The sequence below is a fragment of the Rhinopithecus bieti genome, unplaced genomic scaffold (assembly GCF_001698545.2).
Source record: "Rhinopithecus bieti isolate Rb0 unplaced genomic scaffold, ASM169854v2 scaffold_9383, whole genome shotgun sequence".
NCBI lineage: Eukaryota > Metazoa > Chordata > Mammalia > Primates > Cercopithecidae > Rhinopithecus > Rhinopithecus bieti.
In genome coordinates this window covers 954,264-975,980 of record NW_016806471.1, presented here as the reverse complement: position 1 = coordinate 975,980, position 21,717 = coordinate 954,264, and the positions used below count along the sequence as shown (strand labels likewise).

The following is a 21,717-nucleotide window of genomic DNA, read 5'->3' as shown; positions in this document are numbered from 1 at the left end:
GCTTCCTGGTTCCTTGAATTTCTCACATTCAGTGACCTTCTTTACTTCAGCGGAGCCATTCACTCCATGATGAGATGCTAAACCACATCATCCACAGAAACAACTCCACCTCCAAAATCATGAACTTCCATGGTTGTACTAAAACCTTCTGTCCTTCTACCTCTGTTGTCCAAATACTTCCACTGCATGAATACGCTGACCTCAAAACTTTCAACTCATTGAACCCCATTTCCATCCATCAGTCACCCCCGTCTTCACTTCCCACTTTATCCGTCTTTGCTTGCTTATTACATAACTTTAGTCAATCTATTTTAAAATAACTTCAAATCAGTTGTTGCTTACTTTTTTTCCATTTCACTTACCTTGAAAAATCTTAATTCTGACAGAAACAACCCACTTTCTCTTCTCCACACCTGAGCAGCTGCGCATAGGAAGAAAACATCATAGAAGTAGGAAGATAGATAGATATAGCTATAAAAAAATGAACACTGTCTTAGGTCAAGTTTCCTGGAAACTGATTCTGAGCTGGAGATTTGTGTGTAGGAGGATTATTGGAGAATGGTCTCTGGAATATCTCAAAGAGAGGGAGAAAGGCAGGAGTGAGCAGAGGGAGAATTTGACCTATGACACAGTTGCAACAAAGGCTTTGGCCAACCTCATAAGAAGCTCTGGAAGCAACATGGCTCTTCAGAGTTGTCCCTGATTAAGGATATGGGCCTCCGGGAAGGGGAGTAGTTACCTTGAACGCTTGGCTGAAAGTAATTCCTGGGAAGTGACTCATCTTGAAGCCACCAGCAGCCAACATTCACATGGTTGGGAGGTCCTAAGGCAGGGTCTTGGTGAAGCAGCATAGAACCCACTGCATTATAAACATTATAGTGCCTGGCTCTTTGTTCTTCCTGCAGTACCCCTATATGTGAACAGCTTCTCCAAGATTCTGGCTGTTCTCATTTTCTGAAAAACCTTATGCCTTCCTGACTTCCTACTGTATATCTATTTTAGATTTCCCTTTCCCTGAGCTAGCACCTCTGCTAGCCTGTGTGACTTACCTCGTGATGTGACTCATATGCTTATCCTTGAGGGGTCTGAGCTCCAGTCACCAAACTCCTCTTGGGCTGTAGCTGCAACACATATACCAAGCTACTGTCAGAATTGGGTAGAAAAGTGCCAATAAAAACTCCAGTGGATCACTGGAGAAACAAGTGTATTTCTCTCTGCCCATGTTGTATAAAGAATAGCCCAAACTCCATCTGATTGTTAAGGGAAATTAACCTGCCAGGAGGGTGAGTGCTTTCTGTGCCTGCTGCTCTTTTTTTTTTTTTTTTTTTTTTGAGACAGAGTCCTGGTCTGTCACCCAGGCTGGAGTGCAGTGGCACAGTCTTGTCTCACTGCAACCTCTGCCTCCTGGGTTCAAGCAATTCTCCTACCTCAGCCTCCCGAGTAGCTGGGATTGCAGATGTGTGCCACCATGCCCGGCTATTTATTATTATTATTTTTTTTAATTTTTAGTAGAGACAGAATTTCGCCTTGTTGGCCAGGGTGGTCTCAAACTCCTGACCTAAGACGATCTGCCTGCCTCGGCCTCCCAAAGTGCTGGGATTACAGGCGTGAGCCAATGTGTCCAGCCAACAATAGCATAAGTTTTAATGACATTCTTGGTCTGTTCCCAGTGGAAAATTTACATTGGGAAATATAAGGGGTCACTGAGAATGATGTTAAAGAGGGGTGCCCCAACTGCGTTTCTTCAGTATCTGAATTTATTTCTATATAAATACATGTAGTATATATATAAGGGTCTTGAATTTAGAAAGTGTGGCAGTGTTTTGCATCCTAGAAGAGAAGCTCTCCATTGTTTCAGAGAATCGTATCAAAACTGGCACCTCACCTGTACCCTCAAAAGACCGTTCCATTGCTCTATCAGGCTGTTCTTTTCTTAGGCGTCGTTGCATGTAATAAGATGAGTGAATTCATGGTCATGTGCTCCATCTCCTCTCCCTTGCTGTAAAGTCGGTTTCCTGGTCTAATGTGATGTTGTGCAGGATTCCATGTGGCTGGATTAAACACTGATGAAGCCTTTAGATAGTGTGCTGGCTGAGGCCTGTGGGTAGGGAAGGTAAGCCCATACCTGGAATATGTGTTTATATTATCAAAATGAACTTCTGCTGCTTCTGGGGTGGAAGAAGTTCCATGTAACCCATTTGCCGTCAAACGTCAGATTGGTCTCCTCTAGGGATGTTGCCACATGGGAGACATAGCATTTGTCTCTGCTGGTAGGTTGGACATTTGTCTCTGCTGGTAGGTTGGACATTTGACAGGGTTAAGAGCTAGAGCAGCCGTGATAAGCAGAAGCTCATGCCCCTGAGTCCGTGCATCGTATCCATTGCTGCCACTGTGGCCACTCCATTTCATAAACCCACTGTGCAAGTCATGATTCAGTTATTAGAGCCTGGCTGGTGTCAGCTGGCTTAGTTGCTCTCTTTTAAATGCTTATTTAGTCCTCTTCTTGGGTGGATGCTCTCTGGAGGGTATTAACGTATGATGTAAAGATCTTCACACTTTGGGCCAGTCCCATAGGTCAATCCATTTGCCTCTTCTCCATTCTCTCTTGTCCCAATCTTCTAATCTGTTTTCTTACAGGCCCCGATGAACTGGCGAAGACACTTATCACTTCCAAGGAGACGATATAGAGCCTTACTTCAGGCCACTTCTACTTTCACTCAATGTGGACAACCAGATGTCTCACCTTCTGGTAGGGCTTCTCTTCATTGCTCTTTGAGGATCACCCCTGAGCGGGAATATAGTGCAGCAAAAGTTCACTTTCAGTTTCTGCTCACACATCAAACGAACTCATCCATGCCCATGTTGACTCTCTTTCTCCTGTATCGGGTAGTTATTGTCCAGAGGTGAGTTGAAAGAGAGCCAGTGTAACTGTGGTACAAACAGAAGGGTCTGGGCCACCTGCTGATGTGGCTTATTTAAACCCTTGGGGTCTACTTGTGCCTGGCCCTGGGGTCACTTTCTCTGAACACTGGGTCATTGCTGAGCCTGCCTGGATATATTAGTTGGTGGATCTGGTAGAACTCAGTTTATGAAGGGCTGTTCTGGCTGCATAGCCACTTGGTGTCTTCTGGTCAGATGTTCAGTTTCTATCGTGCCCTTTAGCTGCTAGTAGTCGTTTTTTGAATGGCATATTAGTCTCTCCTGTACATGGCATGGCCCTGCTACAGAATCCTAGTGGTCTACATTTTGATTCTCCTATTAGGATTTGCTATAACCTCCACATGGCATATTTTCCCTTCACAGATATCCCTAATACCATAGGGTCTGCCAGGTCTATGGCGCAAGAATTAAGGCTCCTTGCATACCTGACTGACCTGTTGTGAAGTACTCTTTCCTGCTCTGGGCCCCATTCAAACCTGGTGCCTTCCATTTTAGCCATGCAGTGGATTGGCACAGTATTCTCCAGTGTGACATATGCTTCCTTTAGCATCAGAAGAAGTGTGTTAAGCACTGTGCTCCTTTTTATTGCTGGGATATGGAAGAAGCCATAATTTGCACTTTACTTTGGAGGAAATGTCCTAGCATGCCCCAGACACTTGGACCCCTAACATTTTCACTAATGTTACAAGTCCCTTAATCTTCCTAACTCTCTGCAGGTCAGGCTGCTTCTACCCGGCTGCCACATTGACTTTGTCAATCATTATGACATTGCATACACCTTGCTTTGGATGGTTAAATGCCACCACCTGGCTTCTATTATTTCATGACTCTGTCGTCTCTGTTATTACTAGGGAATTTAGTACTAGAACAGCGTCTCCTCTTATAAACTCTAGCCTGCAGAGGACAGCCACCACTGAATTTTTCAAGAATTTTGGTAATACTATTAGTCAGTTCCAGACTGCCATAACAAAATACCACAGACTCCTGGTGGCTCAAGAAACAGACATTTATTTTCTCATAGTTTTGGAGGTTGAAAGTCCAAGGTCAAGACTCTTGTCAATTTAGTTTCTGGTGAGGGCTCTCTTCCTGGCTTGTGGATACCTGCCTTCTTACTGTGTGTTTACATGGCAGGAAGGGACAGAGAGACAGATAGAGAGATTGGGCTCTCTTGCATTTTTTTCTCCTATAAGAACAATAATCCTGTGGGATTAAGGCCCCCTTCTTATGACCTCATTTAACCTCAATTACCTACTAAAGACTCTGGCTCCAAATACAGTCACACTGGGGGTTATGGTTTCAACATTTGAATTTTGGAGGTATACAGTTTAGTCCATAGTATCCCCTCACCTATGCATTCCTCATCACTTTGATAAATGAAGTGTCGTTCAGGTTGTCCCGTAGAACATGGTCAATGTCTCAGGTTTTCTGGCTCTGTGCAGTATATGCATTCCAGCATGGCAAATGACCTGAGCTTTAATATCTGTTCTTCCATCATCTGCCACTACAGTTTTGGCATTTCTACTTCATTTAGCGGAGCCATCCCTTTTTCCCAGCTTCCAAGAGATACCCTTTTAGCATATTAGCACCCTTTCTCACAGTACTTGCCAGGGTGTTCATCCTATGTCCTGGAACGGTGTTCCCATACCAGTAAACTCTCACTTATCCAGCCTTTTGCCCTGCCACCCTTGACCCAACACCCTCAGGAGTTGGTCTAGTGCTTGCTCTCTCATCTTTTGCTGCTGCACAGGAGCTACAGCCCATAGCCCCTGGCGTATGTCCCTGTCCCCTGGTAGACCCAGCACTTCTCCAGTTGATGTTACACTAACTATGGATCTTGTATCAAACAGATTACCAGTTAGGGTAGCATTTCATACGGAGAGTAGTATGCATGTTTTTCAAATAAGACGCCTTTGCAACACTTTTAAGCAATAGGAGAGAGAGCATCAGCTTCTAAGGAGGAGGATGGGGCACCTCCATAGAGAGTTTGTGGACATCTGGGCTTTCAAGGTCCTTGAATTTATCAACATAGATGTCCCCATCTCGATAGTCCTGTTCCCTCCTTCTCAGTCACAGCCCTCACCTTGTTGGAGCAGACTTGCTCAAGTTGAGAATTCAAATTCCTCTAAGGCTTTGCTCCCTTGTAACTCAGCTTTTGGCCTGACACTCAGTTTTTCTTGCCTCCTGCTGCAAGAGAGTGGGTTCTTGTTCTGCGCTGCTAAGGAGACCCTCTGACTTTCACGCTTAGCTTTAACTTCATGAATAATCCCCCTCAGCCTTTATTGTCTTTCTCTAATGCATCCATAGCACTCAGCAATGGCATTCAATTCCATAAATTTGAAACTTACTATTTACCGATACTTCTCAAATATTTGAAATCTCTCACCTGCCCATACTTGCCCTTCCACTGGTATTTCATCCCGGTTCAACACAAATAAACATTCTAACAACCATGCCAATACAGCATGCCAGGGACTAACAGGCCTCCAGCAGTCTCCAGTGATAAAGCACTCACTTACAGCTTACTCTACAGTGGGAGTGATACTGCCCCAAAATCCCATTTAAAAAATCTGCTTCTTGATACCAACTGTCTTAGGTCAGGTTCTCTGAAAACAGACTTTGGAGATTTGTGTGAAGGAGGTTTTTAGGTACACCATCAGGAGCCACACCTGTAAGGAACTGAGGGATGCCTGACTGGGCTGAAAGAAGGGGTTGGACTGCAACGCATCTGCAGCAAAACCTCAGCCAACCCCACAGGGAGTGTGGAGATGAGATGCCCCTGCGGAGTTGTCCCAAATTAATTTTAATGTAGTAATTATCCATCAGCCTCTCCATTTCTGCTTTTTGTGCCTTTAGAATGATAGTGAAGAAATTATTCCAAACCCAAGGAAACAGATTTATTTTCTAATATTGTCTTTTATTATTTGTTTATGTATTTACTTCTTTCAGATCCTGACGGGCAAAATCACCTTACACTTCATGATTATTCTTCTTTCACTCCCTAGGTTGCTGTTGTGATCTTTGGGGAATCCTGGATTGTCGATAATTGTCAGGAGACCAGAAGGCCAGTGTCAGGTCCATTTTTAGCAAGGGAATAAGAAATAAAATAAAATTCCAAAATGAATTAAAAGAAGAGATAGTTTGAGAATATCCAGAAAAAGAAGCAGAGAATCCTAAAGACCTAGAATTCTCTAAGAGCATGCCATATCAGAATTGTCTGTTTTGTTTCTTAAGTAAAGGTATTAGATTGGTAGATTAAGAAAGTGTGTTTCTGATTTTCATCCTGGAAAAAAATCATACTATATTACACCATATCTTAAGATGTATTCAGAAAGGATCAAAGGACTCTTAGGCAGATAACTTAGTGAAGGATCTAAAAATCTGAACTGATGATGAACTGGAGAGAAGTTTCTAGTGAACTTCTCCAGGGTTTGACTTCAGCTGGATGCTAGTTAAAGTTTTAATGAATGACTTTTATAAAGACAGAAGTAAGAGTCATCAAATTTGTAGATGACAAGAATTTAGGACTGTTAGCAAATACTCTAGATGACAGAATCAGGTCCCCCCAAGTCCTTCACAAGCTGAAAGAATGAAATGAATCCAAAACGATGAAATTTAAACAAGGAGAATATAATATTCTACATTGAGTTTTAAGAAAATCTCACAATTACAGAATAAGATCATTATAAAGTAGAAGCAGCACTTGTGAAGGAATATATATACCTTCCTTCCTGGGATTTAGTTGGGAGTAAATTGGTGGTGGCCACCCAGAGCAAATAGACTCTTGGCAACATGAATAAAACTGCAATGTCTAAAGTGGAAGAGGTAGTCATTTTGCTATATCCTGAGTAAGTGAAATCACATAAGAAGAAATGTATTCTAGACCCCACACTTGACCAGACCAAATTTAGAGGAGAGGAACTAGAACAATGAAGGGCCGTAAAACTTTGTATATTGGTAATTGTTTTGGAAGTTGATGATATCTAGCTTGGAGAAGACAAAGCTGAGAGGAATACATGGTCCCTGGCTGCAAATATTTGAAAGAATGCCATCAGAGGAAAGGTCTTGCTTGTTCTTTCTTTGCAAGCATTAGAAATGGGACCATAAGTGGAGACCTATAGAGAGATAGATTTAGGTTCAACATAAGGAAGAATCTCTATTCGGATTTAACTTTTTGAGTGCCCTACCATGGCGTGAGCTGTCCAAGGAGGTATGAGTTCCTGGTAACTTGAGACAGCAGAGCATAGACCAGTTGATGACATCATGTGTGTGTTTACGGAGAGATTCAAAATCTATCATTTGGACATTGAACGGGATGAGGATCGAGGTTACTTTCAGCCCTCAGATTCTATTTCACTGAACTGAAAGCTAGTATTTCTGTTGATTTTAAGCAGGTCATTATTAAAATATGGTCTTGTGCTCAGGGCACAGCAAAGTTAGAATGAAAGATGCCCTTTTAAAGAAGAGCCCTTTTGAAAGATTGTGACCTGTTCATATGTCGTGCCCATGTCTGTAAATATTTCTGAGATGCAAGCAACAGAACAGAATACTCCACCTCAACTCCTCCCCTCCTCCCCTCCTTATCTTCTCTGAGATGGTGAAATCTGTTCTTATGTCTTTAATTCAAAGCCAAGTATACAAGACTAAAAATACAACACTCAAACTGTTATTTCCTCCAAGAAATAAGGTTGTCCACGGTTAATAACAACTCCTATTTGTTAAATACTATATGCCAAGCACTATGCTAAGCACTTGATTATTTTTAGTCATTTAGTCTTCAAAACAATCCTATTAATGGATATTGCCATTATTGTTGTCCATTTCCAGATGGAGAAACCAAGGCTTGGATAGTTAGTAGTCATAGCAAGTGGCAGAGATGAAACTCAAACCCAAGTTGTCAATCTAGTAATAAAATAATGCACACTCTTAAACACTGTACGTCACTGCCTCTCCGTGGCAAAGAGATGATTCTAGTTGCATGTAAGAATTCAGATGGCAATGGCGTCCATTGTGCTTTCTGGAACAGCTGAGCTGACCTAAGTTTGGAGCAGGGCACAACTGGAGAATATGGTGCATTTCAGACAAGTAAAGGAGCAATTGCTTAGTGCTGACAACATTTTTGGACTACCAACAGCCACAGTCTGCTTGCATAAATGGAGTCTTATTTCAATTGGCTCATTTGCTCAGAATAACAAGTACATATGCCAATGTGGATAAAAACAGAAAGGCCAGAGAGAGAGAGGATGGAAAGGGCATTTTACTGGTGTCTCAAGGAAACACACGCACACACACACACACACACTCACACTCTCTTACTATGTTTTTTTCTCATCTCAAAGGTAATAATTCCTCATTATAAAACAGATTAGAAAATATAAAAAGCACAAGGAAGAAGATATCATTTGCAATCATCACACTGCCCAGATGCCTGGTTGACCACTGAGAACATTTAGGCTCATATACTCTTAGTCACGTAGGAATAAATCCACACATGTTTTTTTAATAAAAATGCAAGCATTCCCTGCACACTGTTTTGTAGCCTCTTTTTCTCTCTGAGTACAATGTTGTGAACATTTTTCCACCTCATTAAATTTTCTTCTACCGTATCATTTTAAATGGCTACATAGCATTCCACTATATGGATATGCCATAATTGGAACCTTATTTTTCACAAATAAATAAATAAATCATGGGGAAGTTCTCTTGCAGGTCAAGCATAAATGCTGCAAGAGGTTGTGGAGCAATGCTGAGGCTAGGATGGGCGGAAAGGAGGAGCTTAGGGAGCGGAAACGTTGGTTGGAGTTGTGATTTGAGGATCTACCAGGGGCTTTAAGAAATGGGAGCTGGTGAGAGACATTTAAAAGAGAAAAACTGCCCAAGAGGGAAAGAGGGAGGGGAGGTGATAGACTGGATAAGGTTGCTGAGATGGGTTACGTGGTTTGGCTCCGACGCCATCCAAATCTCTTCTTGAATTGTAGCTCCCATAATTCCCACATGTTGTGGGAGGGACCCAGCAGGGGATAATTGAATCATGAGGGTGGTTTCCTCCATGCTGTTCTCCTGGTATTGAATAAGTCTCACGAGATTTGATGGTTTTATAACGGGAAGCCTCTCTCACTTAGTTCTCATCTCTCTTGCAGCTGCCATGTAAGAGGTACCTTTCGCCTTCCACCATGATTGTGAGGCCTCCCCAGCCACGTGGAACTGTGAGTCCATTAAACCTCTTTTTCTTTATAAATTACCCGATCTTGCATATGTCTTGATCAGCAGTGTGAAAACGGACTAATACAATGAGAGAAGATACAGGTTTCAGAGACTCTTCTGGGGAGAGAAAGGCTGTCTAGGGAGGGGAACGAGAATCTTGGTCTAGGGTCTAGAGAGGACCGTGACCAAGAGAGAGAAGTTGGAAGGCACAACTCTGTGTCTATTCTATTGTGTAAAATCCTATGCCCACATTGCCCCCACAGGCACTGTGACGGTGTCTTCTGGCCCTTGGAAGGCCTGGACTGTGGCTACAATCCCTATGGGCTAATTATGCAAGAGAAGAGCTACAGGGAATGGGGAAGGATGTGACTCTGTGCTTGTATCTCCCTGGGAGATTCCCCAGTGGTGCCCCTCAGCCAGCGGCAAGGAGAAGGAGAAGGGCAAATTTGCTTCTTAGACCACAGGGTGCCGGGAGCCACTGGATGGCCTTCCTCCTCCCTGCCCATCCTCCACTACAGCCTAGGGACCACACCATTGTATTGTTCTCTACACACGGGGCTCGGGGTCTGTAGGTGAAAATGCATGTTTACGGGAGTCCGCCCAGGTGGAGCAGACTCATTTCTCTTGTGGCCATGCCTCTTAGTCCTCAGCAAGAGGAACCCAATGCCAAGGGTCCTGTGAGTGACCCAGAAAGGAAGCCAGAGGCTGTGGCAGCCAGCAAATGGAATAGGGAGGTGCAGCGGGATGGGATCAAAAGTACCTCTTTTTGATCTCTGTCTTTCCAAAGACAATCTGACCCCATGCCAGCCAGCCCTTTTACATAGGATTGAGGGGAGCACATGCCTAGCCTTTTCAGATTGGGTGGGTTGGGGGAGATCTTTGGAAATCTTCCATGGTTCTTTTTATGTTGCCGAGAAAGCCTCAGGATTGTGTGAAGTCAAAACACCATATGCTCTGTGACCTTGAGCCGTTGGATCTTAACTTCCTTATTGACAAATAGAAGGGTAATAAAAAAATGTATGTCATACATGTGGGGATTAAATGCCTGAAGGCCACCTTTCTGAAGAAGAGGTCAATTCAATACCTACTTTTCCCTGGGAGGGTGGTCTGTGAAGGCAGGGTCTCAGGCATCTGACTGCTAGTTTTCTAGACAAATTCCCCCTTTTCTGGGTCCTGGACCTCAGCGCTGGGTCCTAGGCCTCAGAACTGTACTGTCAATTGAACTCAGATCCACTCGTTTACATTAACAAAAGCCTCAAGAGGCATATGTTGGAATGGTATTATGAGATGGACTGTATGTAAGTTGCTGTGGGCTGTCCAGTCTATTCTTTCTCTGCAAGCAAGCCATATGGGTCCAAAGCTTATCAGAACAATGTTTGAGGATCATAGAATTAGAACCGGGGAAAAGAATTCTATGACTCCAATGGCAACTGGCTTTGTCAGACTGAAGCATGTATCTTTATGGCAGGTACCTGCCTGTCAGATGAACAGACACTCACAGCAGCCTAGAGGGGAAGGCTTGGAAGAGGACTTTCTCCTAGGAAGGCACAATACAATTGATTAGGGTTCTGCTTGCCAAATTACAATTTCACTCCAATATTATCTCTCTGAGTTTGCTCCCAAATCACCTTGACTGGAGTTCTGGGTATTTATAAATCCTCAAGTCACCCAGTTACAGATAATCTCTGCATTGACTTTTTCAGTTGCCAAATCACTTTCATTGTGTGTAGGTTTTGCTAGGTTTAGCTGGCAGGGGAAGATGGCATTCCCCATCACTGAATTCTTGGGGTTCTCCCTATCTCATGATTACCTTCCTGTAGTCTACAGATGTAGAAGTAGAGCTGAACAACCAAGGGTTATTGTTACTGAAACATTGGGGTGTGTCATCACTTTGTGTTGTTAATAACAAGTCAGACCTCAGATCTCAGCTTCCAGACTGGGGACTCTCTCTCCTGGGTATAAGGACAGTAAACTAATTGGAGAAGTGGAGGGAACACTTACCTGACTATCAGTGTCCAATATTCTCTCTCTTGATTTTGTTTGTTCTCACATAGGCCTCTTATGAAGCTGATATCTTCATATCTGTTAACTGAGCATTGCTTTTAGCATTAATGTGGTGGGTTTATTCCAACTGAGGAACTGTCTTCTCAGTTGGTACAGAACATCAGTCAGTGAATTGTATAAATATTTCTTTGATGCCTACTCGTTAACCAGATAAACACAGAAGGCCATAGACCAGAAGTCGTGATCTTTGAAGAGAAAACCCCTGAGTGTTTGGTCAGCAGACATTGCAAGTGACAGTAGGCCACAGAGTCTTTTTAGGGGGCTGTGGGGCAAGCTCCTAGGTTGCCAGGGGGCCTCCTCTTTTCCTCTCTACTGAGTGGTCTTCTTGCCTCTGATAACAGATTATCACCAGCAAAATCTCAAAGGCAAACTCTCTTTGAGTCAGTTCTCATGGTTTGGAGGCAGCTTAGGTTGGGCATTGATGACAAGGCCTGGTAGCAGGTCTTGCCATTGCTCCTGGCCCCATTTATTGTCCTCTGTGCCTGTCCTGGCCCAGTGGTAGCTGTCTGAAGACTTCCAGGAGGTGATGTGTTGGCTCCTCCCTCTCCAGTCCTGGCAAGGAACTGTGATCCCCTTCTCTAGTCCTTCCCACCCTTCGGGGGTCCATGTTTCATGACTCAGTGTTTTCTCTGAACTGGGAGGCTCTTGGGGCCCAATCTGTTTGGAAGACTCTCCCTGCGTCCAGTCCTGAACTTTCCATTGCCACTTCCTTCCTAGTGCTTCTGCCTGGACACTTAACAAAACCGGGGAATCTATTTTCACCAAATAGTGTCCAGTGGAGGGTGTGGAGTGGGAGAGCTCGGTGCTGTTTGTTTCTATCACACACATTAAAATCGATGGTGTTTGCTCATCTGGCGGAATGACAACTCATTCCTCCGGACAGGTTGACTTCACAATTGCTCATTCAAGGGGAAATCTGATAAGAAACGATAGTCTAGTCTTTGGGAGCATTAAACCGTTGTATTCTAATTTAAACTTCAGGCGCACTGACTGCTTGTCTTCTCCTTTATTTTTTGTTTCTTTTTTTTTTTTTTTTTTTTTTTTTTTTGCATTATTGATTTTTCAATTCTTGTTCTTTTAAAAAAGAAAAAAAAGCCTCAAAACCAAATGGCCAGATGAGAAAATTCAGTAAGGTCATCACAGACTGTCTGCAAAAACAAGGTTCCATCCACTCAGCCCAGGCAATATTCGGATGGCAGGAAAGAAAGGATCCTCACACATTTCCCAAGGCTCTTGTGAAGAAAGAGAAAAGGAGGGTCAGACCCATCCATACCCCCATGGCAATACTGCTGTTGACCTATGGGGCGGTCTTGGGCAAGGCCAATCTTTTGGCTGCGGGAGAAAGGCTGCGTCTATTCTGAAGCATGAACTGCCAGGATGCACAGATCAGGAAAACCATGTGGAATAATAATAGTAATGTTAAACACAATCCTTATGTTGGATAAAGTGCTACAGTTTTCCATGTTCTTTCAATGCATTACCTTATTTAGAATCACAGAATTACAGATTATTGTGCAGGAAAGAATGATAGAAAACAGCTAGTTCAAACCATGCTTTTTAAAGAGGAGGAAATTGAAGCCAGGAGACATGAAGTGGCTTGCTGAAAGACACACTCCCATAGCAGTTCTATGAAGCAGCAGGACAAACAGGCTTTTTCTGTGCTTTTTCATACCTACTATGTGGCCAGCCACTCTGTTAGGCTCTGGATATACAGTGATGAACAAGGAGGGTGAGATACCCTCACAGAGCTTAGAGGTTGGTGGATGAGACCGACAGAGAAACAATTACACCACATGGTGATGGTTATGATGGGATGCGATGAGACCCCTTAAGAAGGGCACCTAACCAAGACTGGGTGCGACCAGGGAAGTTTCCTAGAGAAAGTGACTTCTGCAGAGGACCAGGATACGAAGAGCTAGAGTTAGCCAAGTGAAGGGTGGGGCTGGAGGCTGGTATGTGTAACTAGCCATGGAAAATTAGAGTGATCAAATGAGTTCCTCCCCAGGGTTATCTTTTGAGGGATAAAGAAGAGTCTAATCCCAAGTGCCTCTCTCAGCACAGTGACCAAAAGGGACAAGGGTGGTATGGTCACTGTGGGGCATCTTTAACATCATTGTCACAGCAGCTGCGGGAAGGACATAGAGCAGTGATCATGAAGAGGGAACTGAGTCACAGAGGAGGCTCAGTCATGTGCTCAAAGTCAGGCAGTTGAATGGCAATAGAATTAAAGAGAAGTTGCTCTATTTTAGGGACCCGTGGGCAAAGGGAGGTACAAATGAGCTCTGTGGAATCTGGGTTGGAAGAAAAATGTTGGGCAAGAAAAATGTCAAGTTCTGGGTTTTGTCCTGAGCATTAAGCAATTGTAGGCCTCTGTGCCATTTACAAAGTGCAGAAGAGGAGAACTAGGACTTGACAGAATGTGGAATTCTAGAGTTGAAAAGAACAGCCTTTATGACCTGGAAAGGGCTGTATGTGAGTTCAATATAGGCTCCAAAGTCTGTTTTTGAACACACAGAAAGGCTGAAGTTATCCTAGGAGGCATTGTGAAACCTTTAAAATAAAAGAAAATTTAAATAGAATCAATTTAAATCAATTTTACTTTTAAAAATTTAAAAATTCATGTGCAGTACTTTTAAGAAATGGGAAGAATGCAAAAATGAGCCATCTGCAGCTTCCCAGAGAGACGACGAAACCCTGTTGTTCCTTGAACAGGGTAGGGATGAGGCAGAATCTAGACTGGCAGGTAAGAGAGAACTTTTGTTGGTCTGCAGGAGGTGTGGGGTGCCCACCCTTCCCTCACCCTCATCTGCAGAAGCTCGGGAACATGGGCTGTCCAGGATCCATGCTTCCAGAGTGCAGTCTTTGCCTTGGGAAGTCAGAAAAGGAGAACCAAGGAGAATGGCATGTATCACTGGGCCTATCTCCAAATGATGGGTTCTTTCCTCTTTGTTTTCATGTCATTTGATTTTTTTAAAAAGGAATGTTTAGAGCATGTTAGGATATATTCTCTTACTTGTCATCACAGCAAACTGGAAAAAGCTGAAGTTTGCATCCCAGTTCTACCCTTGATTTACTGCCTGGTGAGCATCCTACTTAACTATTCTAAGTTTTGGTTTAGTTGTTACTTAAGTAGGGAAAATGCCTACTTCATAGCATTGCTGTGAAACTTCAATGAGTTAAGAGCTGCAAAGTGCCTAATATAGCATGTGGCACATCCTAGGTGTTTGGTACATGATGAGTATGATGTTTATTCACCTTGTCCCTGATCTCATGATTTTAATACAGAAAGTAGGATGACTGTGTTTCTATAGATAAAAACACTATACCCCAAAGAGGTTCAGTGCCTCATACTGCTACTGTGATGAGAGTTGGGATTCAAAAAAAAAAAAAGTCTTCTGACACTCAGTCCAGGAGCTTTTCAGCTCTACAGGCTTACAATAATGTACGGTTTTAGTGGCTCTAGAAATCCTTTCTGATTTCCCTTGGAAGCGGTCATGTAGGCATTTACTGGCACTCAGCTTTATTCTAAATTTTGGTCCCAAAATTGTTTTTTAAAGATAACATCAAGAGCTATTTCTGGATGCTAGGGAAAGAGGTTATTTTTCAGACAATCTCTCCAAGCAAACACCACCATGGCTCTCGCAGGAAGTCTGCAGTGTGTGCGTGCAGCTAACAGGGGTGAGTGGCATTAGCTTGTGCTAATCAGGAGATAGAACACCAAACCAAGGCACAGACTACACCCAGACTCTGTGTCATCATAGCCCAGGGTGGTCCAGGGTGGCCCAGGGCAACTGAGCTTCCAGCCTTGGAAAGAGAGAAGGGTGGTCAGGTAGGAAATTCTTGTAAGTGTGAATGATTGTCTGCATTCTTATCTTGAAATAGGAAGCTCAGCTCCTTCAGAAGCCCCCAACGATGAGTCTTTAGACAGCAGCTGAAGCATCTATAATATCCAGCTCACCTATCCAATAAAGGGTGGTATAAGGGACACTGAACCAAGCTCCTAGGAAAACTGGGAAAGTCTAGGAAAATTGGAACTGTTTGACAAACTGGGACAAGAAGCTTAACCTGTTTTATGTAAAATATGCTTAATCATACCTGCTCTGCCAACCTCAGAAGGTCATTGTAAGAATGAACAGGCAGGTAAAAGGTCATTTGCAAACTGCAAATATTATGTAGAGCCCTGTAGAGTATGGAGTTGGGGGTATGACACAGATTGATGCCTAAAGGAAGCCAAAGTAAAGAATCAAGTAGTTGAACAAGGAGAAACATAAACCAGATCTTTAGGGCTTTAAAAAATTAATTACTAATTAATAAGTTAGACAAGGATTTATTTATAGCCTACTTTTTTTGCATCATGCAATTTGCTCGACACTAGATTTGGAGGAGAAAGACATACGCCCATGTTTCCAAAGATGCTGACAGATTGTACAGAGAAGCTTGTAAAAAGATACATTTTAGTGCAATAGGGTAAAAGCTGTTGTTGATGTTATCTAATGCCTTGTAACACAGTGCCCCACAACCTAATGGTTTGAAACACCAATGAGCATTTATAATCTCTCACAGTTTCTGTGGATCCAAAATAGGAGCCACTTAGCTTGGTGGCTCTGGCTCAGGGTCTCTCATTGGTTGCAGTCAAGACATTGACTGGGAACACAGTCATCTGAAGGTTTGACTGTGGCTGAAGGATTCACTTGAGACAGTGGCTCCCTTGCATGCCGGCAAGTTGATGTAGTTAATATGGTTGGGATCTGTGTCCTCACCAACTCTCATGTTGAATTGTAGTCCCCATTTTTGGAGGTGGTGCCTGGTGGTAGCTGGTTGGATCATGGGGGTGGATTTTTCATGAATGATTTAGCCTCATCCTCTCAGTGCTGTTCTTGTGAGAGTGAATGAGTTCTCATGAGATCTGGCTGTTTATAAGTATACAGCACCTCCCTGCTCACTCTCTCTTGCTCCTGCTCCTGCTCCTTGCAGGTGAGATGCCTTGCTCCTCCTTTGCCTTCCATCATGATTGGTAACTTCCTGAGGTCTCCCCAGAAGCAGAAGTCACTACGCGTCATGTACGGCCTGCAGAACCGCGAGCCAATTAAACCTCTTCACACACACACACACACACACACACACACACAAATTACCCAGTCTCAGGTATTCTTTTATAGTGGTGCAAAAACAGACTAATACATGAGTGTTGGCCGGAGGCCTCAGCTTTGTCCCCTTGGTCTTGGTCTTCCCCATAGGCTATTTGCAGGTCCTGTGGCTGCTGGATTCCCCAGAGTGAGCCATGAAGGGAAAGGTAGAAGTTGCAATGTATTTTATAACCTAGTCCTGGAAGTCACACATTGTCACAGCTCTATCCTACTGGCTGCATAGGTTATCGTTATTCAGTGTAGACAGGACCAGACAAGAGCAGAAATTCCAGGACATGAGTAGGACTGAGGACAGACTTGTAGGATGGTGTTATGAAAGCATGAACAGTGTGCTTCACGGGGACAGAGGAAGAATAGATTTATTACCCCTAGGCTGTGAACCAGGCTTTGAGTATAGATAGGAGTTTGCTGATTGATAAAGATAGGGAGCAGATTTTCAAGTTGATGGGGAGGCCTATCCAGGGGTGCAGAGTTGAAAGGGACTCTCATGTCTGGGGAACTGTGAGACAGGCATTACAGCAGGAGCAGTTCCATGGTGGCAGAGGGCAGGAAGAAGAAGGTATGTTGGGGCCAATTATAAAATATCTTGAATGCATCTGAAGCCAAGATATGTGGATTTCTCCTGGAGGCAGCAAGGAATCAGGACAACATGATGAGCGGGATTTTAAGGAAGCAGCTAGCAGAGTGAGCAGGTGGGCTTAATGGAGAAGAGGCCAGAGGCTATGAAGAAGCAAGGGGAAGGTGACCCATGGCATCTATTTGGAAGGTGCAGTGAGGACGGGGGGAGAGGCCTCCCTGAGAGCCAATCTGCTGTAGAACCAACAAGATTGAGGGGGTTCTAGAAATCACTGAGCTTTATCCTTTTCTTTCTACAGCTGGAGAAACATTGAGGCAGAGGGACATGGTTCATTCAAGGATAACGCAGCTTTTTACTAAAAAAAAATGTAGATTGCTGATTGCAGGCAACAGGGACATACTCACAGAAAGAAGGATGTGTGTCAAGAACTCAGAAAGGGAAAGGATGACGCTTTGGGAGGTAGTGAGTTCCCCTAAATGTGGAATAATCAGTAATGAAAGGATTGCGGGAAGCCTTTGCTGATACCTTTGGCTGAGTTAGGGTCCTCTTCTGGTAGCCCCTTTCCACCTCTGTCTTAAATTTGTCACACGGTGTTATTATAGTTGGGACTCCACCTCCCACACTAAATGTGAGGTCCTACCAGCTTCTTCCTATTTATCCCTGTCATGTCTGAATCTCTGGTGCCTAGGCCAGTGCCAGGTGCATGAAAGGAATGCAGGGTGAATAACTGAAGGAGCGTTTAAGCCATAGCTCCATAGTTGGGCTAGATGATCACTAGGACTCATCAAGAAGCTTATGATGAAGGCAGGTCAGCCAATGTGGAGTGAGGAAGATAAAATAAGTTCAGCGGGAGAGGATGGCCGTGGGAAGGGACAATATGAAGGAAGCTTTGGAGTCCATTTTAAGAACTTTTAATTGTATTCTCACCTTGACTTCTCATTAAGGAAGAAATTATAGTTCTAGAATGTCAATCAATATTACATTGCCAGAAGGAAGAAAGGGTGACTTCGGATGGGGCGAGCAAAGGGGAGAGGGAGCTCTGAGGTCCTGCTGTCCAGACTTGAGTCTCCTGAGTGGGTAGGGGAATAGGGAGGGTGGCACCAGTGGTTAGGCAACAGCAACCCAGCACCGTCCTCCTGGGATAACAGGTGCTCAGTGGTCCTGGGACTCAGACTGAGGCCGGAAGAACTAGTGACAACTATGGGATGAGGCAGGAGGTAGCTAATATGTATGTTAAACATATGGAAATGAGAGCAAATAGCGAAGCCGGGGAAACAAATATTGAACAGGGTCTGGGCCTGAGACTAAACCAACACAGGGAAATGAGAGACTGCTCCAAGCAAACGAGCTGCCCAGGGGAAGAGGGGGATGAGCAAAGGGAAAGAGACTGACATGGGACCTCAGGGAGCACCCTTCCGGCTTGGGCTGCAGGCTGGCCAGCCCTGCTGGGTGGCCCCACAAGAACACTGTGCATGCCAAGACAGGTCCAGGCAAGCTGTGAGGGACTGAGTTTGTTGCCTTTGTTGAAGTTTCCCTTTCTTTGCACATTTCATCCCTCCTTAGCACCTTGTCCCCAATTTCAGGCAACCCTCTTATATGCCCCCACCAAGGCTGTCTCAGGTTGGAGATATACACTCTACTCACTTGCCTGATGTTGCCATTTGGTTGCAGTGACTTGAGGGCCAGCTACAGAATGTCCCTATAACAGAAGTTTAGGGACAGACGTGTGCATGGAAGTATGGGAAGACTGTGGCTAAGGCACTTTTCTTGAGGCTTAGTTTGTAAAGCAGATATGCTCTTTTTACCTAGGGGGTAATGTTTAGGCTGTCACTGTCTGAAGACAGGTTGGTGCAGTTCATAACCAACTTTCTTCTCTTCTATAAAACAGTCATGGCAGCGGACATGGTAGTTCCACCCAATCCATGGGAGACGGCCAGTGCACCAGCTGAGAGAGGAAGGAGTAAGCCACAGGCTGAGTGCCTGTGTGTCTGAGAGCACAGGACGGTGCCCCAGCTGCTTTCTGGGACACTGGCGGACAGAACAGTCTGTGTCACAGTTTGCAGGACAAAGCCCTGTCCTGAACATGTAGGGAGGCTCTGCCATCCAAATACAGGGACTGTCTCCTCTTGTTCTTCCAATGTGGAAGTTGCTGTGATCCGTTGAGGAGAGCTTAGAGATGAGGGGACACTATGAGAGAGAGCCCAGGTCCCTCCAAGGTGTTTCTTGCAGGAGTGTTTCATGTCTAGAGTGCTCCATCTAGATAGTAGATGCCACCTGGCTGGCCTCATTTATCAGATCCAGTTCTGTATGAAATAATGCCTCAGGGCACACAACTCACAACAGACCAGTTTTCAGTAAACTGTGCAGTGGGAAACCTTGTGGAAAGAGGTGTTTTAGAATCAGGTGGTGGCAGGGGCCCTGGAGTCAGAAACATGGACCTAGAAAGGAGGGTGGAGCCTCCCAGTGATGAGTCCACTCCATTGATTGCCCAAAGCCAACCCGGGAGAGATTATCTTTGGCTCTTACCTCCCAGAAGAAGCAGTGGACCTGCGAAGGTTCCCAGGTCCCTGCCCCTCCAGTCCTGGGGCCTTACAAAGTATTTCCTTTCTCCATCTCTAGCCTCTATGACCTGTCAGGAGATGTGCAGACTGATCTCAACTAACTGCACAAAATGTGTTGTATCCTCTGATAGGTTCCTTTCATAGGGAAGAGGGCAGGATAAAAGTATAAATAGGGCACTACTTTTTCTGTCCATGAGATGAAGGTTATGAGAGGCAGATTCATCCACAAATGGCTGAGATCAAATTGGATAAGGACTAAAACACGTAAGGAACAGACCCCATGAAAGCACATGAATTAAGGAAGACCTTAACATTGGGAAAGACTTCCAGATAGGGAAGAGGAAGGGTATTCAGGCTTAGTAAACAATATGGATGGAGTGACAAATGGGACAAGGCAGTGAATACTCATTCCTGGAGAGTGGTGGAAGCTAGGAACGAAAAGACAATCCGAACAAGCTCATAGTGGTCTTGGCGTGACTGGATGAGGGATTAGGGTCCATGTTTAAGGCACAGTGCAGTTCCTGAAGATTTCTGAAACTCAGAAAAATAATTTTCCCCTGCTTGACATCATATCTGGGTTTCTTGAAGAGAACCAGATTTGCCAGCCCAGCCCATTTAGGGACTGTTCATTTCTTCAAGGAAACAATACCTGCAATTTTGTAGCTATTAACTGGTGAGCTCAGGTGCCAATTTATGGCCCTACAGGCAAAGGAAACTAAGGAACGGAAATGAAGCCTAAGCTCCATTTAGATAATTTATGTAAGTCACTTGCACAGTGCATGGAATACAGTAAGTGCTAAATAAACATTGTCATTATTATTGAATCTTTATTAAAACTCAATGAAATAGGTTTTATTATCTCCATTATATGATATACTGAGGCTCAGACAGGTTATATTATTATTCCAAGAGTTTACAACTAGTCGGTGGAGAGCTACCATTTGGACCTGGGTCTGAATCTAAAGCCCATGTTTTGCCCACCATGCCTGTTGCCAGAGCAGATAAGCTGCCAGGTGAGGACAAAGGTTATTGAATCACAGCCAAGAGACATCAGAAAGTTTGAGGTGCCAGGACTAGAGAGCATGGGGAGGAGTTGCTCATCCACTCCTTACTCCCGCAATCAGAACCTAATTGTAAGCACCTTGTGGTGGTTAACATTGAGTGTCGACTTGATTGGATTGAAGGATTCAAAGTGGACTTCCACTCACCAAGGCTGATCTGGCTACAGCCACTGCTGAGTGCCTGATTTGCCAGCAGAAGAAACCAACACTGAGTCCTTGATATGGCACCATTCCTCTGGGTGATCAGCCAGCTACTTGGTGGCAGGTTGATTATATTGAACCTCTTCCTTCATGGAAAGGGCAGCGGTTTGTCCTCACCAGAATAGACACTCCAGATATGAGTTTGCCTATCCTGCACACAATGCTTCTGCCAAGACTACCATCTGTGGATTCACAGAATGCCTTATCCACCATCGTGGTATTCCACACAGCATTGCCTCTGACCAAGGCACTCACTATGGCTAAAGGAGTGTGGCAGTGGGATCACGCTCATGGAATTCACTGGTCTTACTTGTTCCCCACCATCCTGAAGCAGCTGGACTGATAGAGTGGTGGAATGGCCTTTTGAAGTCACAATTACAATACCAACTAGGTGACAATACTTTGCAGGACTGGGGCAAAGTTCTCCAGAAGGTTGTGTATGCTCTGAATCAGTATCCAATATATGGTACTGTTTATCTTATAGCCAGGATTCACAGGTTCAGGAATCAAGGGGTGGAAGTGGAAGTGGTACTACTCACCATCACCCCTAGTGACCCACTAGCAGAAATCTTACTTTCTGTTCCAGCAACATTACATTCTGGTGGCCTAGATGTCCTAGTTCCAGAGGGAGGAATGCTGCCACCAGGAGACACAAAAATGATTCAATTAAACTGAAAGTTAAGATGGTCACCTGGCCATTTTGGGCTCCTCCTACCTCTAAGTGTACAGGCTAAAAAGGGAGTTACAGTGTTGGCTGGGATGACTGACCTGGACTATCGAGATGAAATCAGTCTACTACTCCACAATGGAGGTAAGGAAGAGTATGCATGGAATACAGGAGATCCCTTAGGGCATCAATCCCATGCCCTGTGATTAAAGTCAGCATGAAACTACAACAACTCAATCCAGGCAGGACTGCAAATGGCCCAGAACCTTCAGGAATGAAGGTTTGGGTCCCTCCACCA

General features: G+C 44.3%; 1 long non-coding RNA gene across 1 annotated transcript in view; it reads left to right on the top strand.

The window, feature by feature from the left end:
- Positions 1-13,712: 13,712 nt before the first annotated feature.
- The window catches only part of LOC108532610 (uncharacterized), a 110,684-nt gene continuing 102,679 nt past the window's right edge, over positions 13,713-21,717 (top strand). Inside the window, exon 1 of the long non-coding RNA XR_001886498.1 lies at positions 13,713-13,948. This is a non-coding gene — a long non-coding RNA (uncharacterized LOC108532610). The remainder of the gene's footprint in view (positions 13,949-21,717) is intronic.